The 4935-nt window shown below is 29.9% G+C and overlaps 1 long non-coding RNA gene across 1 annotated transcript; it reads right to left on the reverse strand.

Moving 5' to 3' along the window:
- Positions 1–468: 468 nt before the first annotated feature.
- Positions 469–4727, reverse strand: LOC127726352 (uncharacterized). The gene is made up of 3 exons (XR_007993504.1): positions 4690–4727; positions 1321–1377; positions 469–522 (listed from the first exon to the last, which is right to left on the reverse strand). It is a non-coding gene; the product is annotated as an uncharacterized LOC127726352 (long non-coding RNA).
- Positions 4728–4935: the final 208 nt, after the last annotated feature.

Genomic DNA, 4935 nt, shown 5'->3' on the forward strand with positions numbered 1-4935 from the left:
GAAAATTAAAATAGCAGTTGATCAACTTTGTGTCCTGTATCAGAATCTTATTAGTTTGGTTGAATTAAGTCAAGCAGTTTACAAGGAGTTGCTGGTTAACAAAAAAAGACCCAGACAACAGAATTGATTTGTATGTGTTACCACAACACTATCATATCATATATTGAAATATTTTTTTTTTAACCTACATGTGAGTGAAAGAGACCAACAGGAAAGCAAAACTAACATCTTGCTTCCTGCATCTAATATCACATGCAAGACAAAAAAAATATAAAAAACAAACAACAAATATATAATCATAGCATTGACCCTCATTTCAAACAGAAACAAATAAAATACGATAAAAATCTGTGTAATGTCATTATAATTCTAGACTTTTGTCATGGATATATATTGTTAGTAATGATCAGTGATAGAACAAAACATACGATGCTACAGATATGTGTTTCCAACTGACACAAAGTTTACCCGTAAGAAAGCTTCTACTAAAACATGACCCATTGTTCCTTTAGTGGGAGAATCCTGTTACAACAATGACAAAACATAGAAATAATATGTAAAATCTATAAAATATCTCAATAATGAAAACAACAATTTCTATAAACTGTCCTAAACACAAACTTACCGTCCTAAACACAAACTTACCGTCCTAAACACAAACTTACCGTCCTAAACACAAACTTACCGTCCTAAACACAAACTTACCGTCCTAAACACAAACTTACCGTCCTAAACAACTATAATGAACAGATAATTGGCAAACATACATTTTATTGAAGCTTAATTCCTGACACACAACAACTAAACTATTCAGTACAGCAAATATGAGGCTGATTTGATGAATTTCAATTTGATGATGATGATGAATGGCTGTTTAATGTTCAGTTGCAAATTAAATGTATATTCAGGACAAGGACATGTTAATATGTGATATGAATTTTAACCCTGCTTTGTACTAAGACTTTTTCATGGATTTTTCACATGCTGGTCAAACCAAAGACCTCCCCTACTAAATGTGATGCATGCTATCATGAGACCATCAAGGCCATCAGTTTACATTTATATCAAGTATGTCTGTTCAGACAATTTGTCAAAATGATGCTTTAACTAATGAGACAATAATGATATAATAAAAGTTGTAGAGTTTCAAATATTTAAATGTGTTGTACCAGTTTGTCATGTACTGTTATTAGACCAAACTCAAATATATATTTATTTTGTAAACAGAGGGATAAAGGACCTTTTGCGAGTGTATCATGTGTATACCGATGATAAGGAAATATGAATGCACAAGAAAATATTAACATAAAATAAACATACTTTACGTGTAATGGCTTGGGCTGTATCTTGTTGCTGGTTACTAAACACACCTTCCAACTGTAAAATTGTTAATTGGATAAAAACACAGGTAAACAATTAATAAAAGAAAAATATAGGTCAAAATGAGGAAATGAAAAACAAATAATAAACAAAAGAGGGAGATAACCCAATTACTAATGCAAACTTTGTCAGTTTAATTATTCAAAATGAAACTTGCTGTACCAGTCTGAAAACCATATATATAGTTAACTAAGATATTGTCTAATTATACATTGGAGCCCTCAACATTATGGCAAGAATAAATTATCTATAATATTTGTATTAGCTATTTGTGGTCGACATTTTTTTTTAAATGTCCTAGTTTTTTTTTATTAGGATTAAACTGTTTGGAAAAGTTTCTAGAATTGTTTATAGAAAAGTATTCAGTCTACACAATCAAAAACATCAATAAAAGTTATTATGTCAGCCATGGTATGATGGCCTCTTCATAACACCTTCCTGGCATTCACTACACATTTACTTTGTAGTTTCGTATCAAGTATTAACTTTATCTTTTATAACTTGTATAATTTCTGCCAAATCTTTTTTATGTTGAAATCTTCTGCGGTCTTTTTTCATTTTGATTTTTTTTCCTGTCTTTTTTATTTAATTTTGAACTTTTGTGCTTTGTGGTTTTTTTTCAACAACAACATATCTGTTAAATCTTTTTTCAACTGGGGACATATATCTGCTGAATATTTTTTCCATGCGACTTGTTCAGATCTCTGATTTTTTTTTATTCTGAACTTTGCTGCTGAATCATAATTTTACAGTGACCATAAATTTTGAATATTATTTGTCATGACCATAATGTGTTCATGTGACACCAGTTGGATTGGAATATTTGACAACTATCTTACATTACTAACAATTTTATTCTATTTTTAACTATTCGTAATAGCTATTCTTGCTATACCACTCCACTAGGACAGTAATATAATTCAATATTTACCCACTTAAATGTCAAAAACATTTCTTTAATTGGAATTAATTAAGTTAAAGGTGCAAAATCTACCCTGAATGTAAGTTGTAAAGCCAATGGAATTGCACTTTGTAAAGAATAAATTCTTCTTAACCCTTTTCATAATGTGTATATTTTATTCATAAATTTAATTAACAAACGTTTACAGTAAATTATGCCAAGAACAGACTGTGAGTTGCCCTTTTTTTTAATAAAGCCTGTTTCCTAATGGTACATCATCAAGTTTAGGAATCAATACTAATGTCTACAAAATAACAGAATCAAATTAAGTTACACAAAACTGCCATCAAATTCATGTAACAATCCTATTTATAATTTACTTCCTGGTATATAAATATTGTTAATAACAACAACGACCATGATTTCTGGGTAATTATATAAGGAGTGAGGTCCAGATTGCAGACAGAGACTCAGTGCAGTGACATAAACAACATTAACATACAGGGAAATTGTTATGCATTTGTGTGTTTGTGTGTGTACTTTTACAGTGTTAACCTGACGAATTCCCCACTACCACAACTTCATTGACCAAATGTTACAGTACTCTCCCCTTCATGTCACCAAAGTTAACATTCCTTTTTTTCTTTCTTTCTAAAATGTTTACATTTGTCTCTTTTTTCTTCTTTCTAAAATATTTACACTTGTCTATCTACAAATGACTGATATATGCCCATTTTGACTGGACACTGATACAGCTGTGTCCCCCCAAAAATATAGATTACTGCTTGTGTGTCAATCACTGACTTAGCAGTAATGAAAACAGGGTAAGATTTTAAGATGATTCAGGATCTTTAATGCTTACTTTTGTATTACTTCTATTTTGGTAAGGAATTAAAAAGACAAAATATTGTGATTTGTTAGTTTTCTTTAGCTGTGTTTTTTGACAAGAAAAGGTGGTGTAGATGGTAACGTTTGGCTTTTAAAGTGCTAACTACTACTACTACTATATGTACAACAGGTATCAACATACACAGAATATTGCTGCTTTGATCAACCATTGATACTATGATAGAATTACACAGTAGCTACTACAGTACACTAAATCTTGCTGAATTAAATAAATAAATTTTTCAACACGATCAGGTGTATGCAGATTTACATGTATAAAGCTTTTAAAACATTGTAATTCTTCATAATATAAAACAAATCATTATATAAATATTTAGTTAAAAAATAATTGTCACAAAACAAGGCAAATACTACCAAAGACAAAGTACTCTATGCAATAATTACTAAAAATATTAAATCAGTGTAAATAACTGCGCATTTTTCTGACTAAACGCATGAAAAACATGCATGCACCTCTAACATGCTTCTGTCTATAACATGCATGTAACATATCTCAATAATTAAATCTTGTTTCACCTGTTAACCTGTATGGATAAAATCCATTGATTTCTTGCATGCTAGTCAAACCCATTTTAGCCTAATATCTAAGCAATATTACAAGCAATGATCTCACAGAAACATTACTAAGCACTTAAAATTCAGATCCGAAATCCTTCAACTTAGAACATAAACAGAATCAAAACTTGCAGAACAGCAGTATGACATTCATAACAGATTTTTAAAATGTATATAACATATCATCCAGACCTTGATGTATACTGAGTGTATCCAGGATAAAAACAACATGTTTATCAACTGAATAGATTTTTTTTTTTACTTATTTTTCCTTTTTCCTTATTTTCTTAAGAAATGCTCTATATAATATGTGTATTTTTCTGATATTAACTTCTAGATGATATGTACATGAGAAAGTAAAACAAGAATTTAATTCTGTAGATTTTCTTTTTCCTATGAGGTGTGAAAACTTTTGTCTCAATTTTTTATCTCAAGACATTAAGAAAAGCTTCTGATTAATATATGAATCTGATCATTTTTTTCTTTATCAGCTTAAAACAGTATTCCTATTATCATGACAATTTGTTCTGTCCTGTATTTCAAACCAATATTTTGTGTTTTCATAATATTAAAGACCATCTACCAGTATGGACTCATGCACATGGTTAGCAGTATAGGATAGCATGCAGGCAATGCGGACACAAAAATGATGCAAATGAGAATGGCAGCAGAAAGGCTTTATAAGAAGGTCAAACATTTAGGAAATACAGCTATTTTTTTTCTTACAATATTTTGTATCTTTAATTCCATATTTTTTTTCCTTATTTTATTGTTAGAACTTATTTCTCGTTTTCAGACAATTTCAATTGAATATTTTTCAAATGGTGTAGAAATAAATAAGATATTTTATTTTCATCATGTTCATTTATCCAGTTTCATAAATAATTGAGTACTTCTTAAGCCTTTCGGGATATAATTTGCCTTTGCATAGGATTGGCAAATACATCTAAAATTGCCTGCAATTTGGCACGTGGTCGAGGAAAAAAATTACGTTCCTGTGGGGGCAGAGGGAAGAATGATTCCAACTGAAAATCAACAAGATCAAAATATGCGTGAAATAAACAAAAAAATTGATTACAAGCAAATAAATAAAATTATTACGATGATGAAAAACAATGGCATAGTGTGAACGTGTCTTAATTAAAATCATGCATGGTATTTGAAATCGTGGGAGGTTAAAGGTCAGTTAC

Source organism: Mytilus californianus, unplaced genomic scaffold (assembly GCF_021869535.1).
Source record: "Mytilus californianus isolate M0D057914Y unplaced genomic scaffold, xbMytCali1.0.p SCAF_17, whole genome shotgun sequence".
Classification (NCBI taxonomy): domain Eukaryota; kingdom Metazoa; phylum Mollusca; class Bivalvia; order Mytilida; family Mytilidae; genus Mytilus; species Mytilus californianus.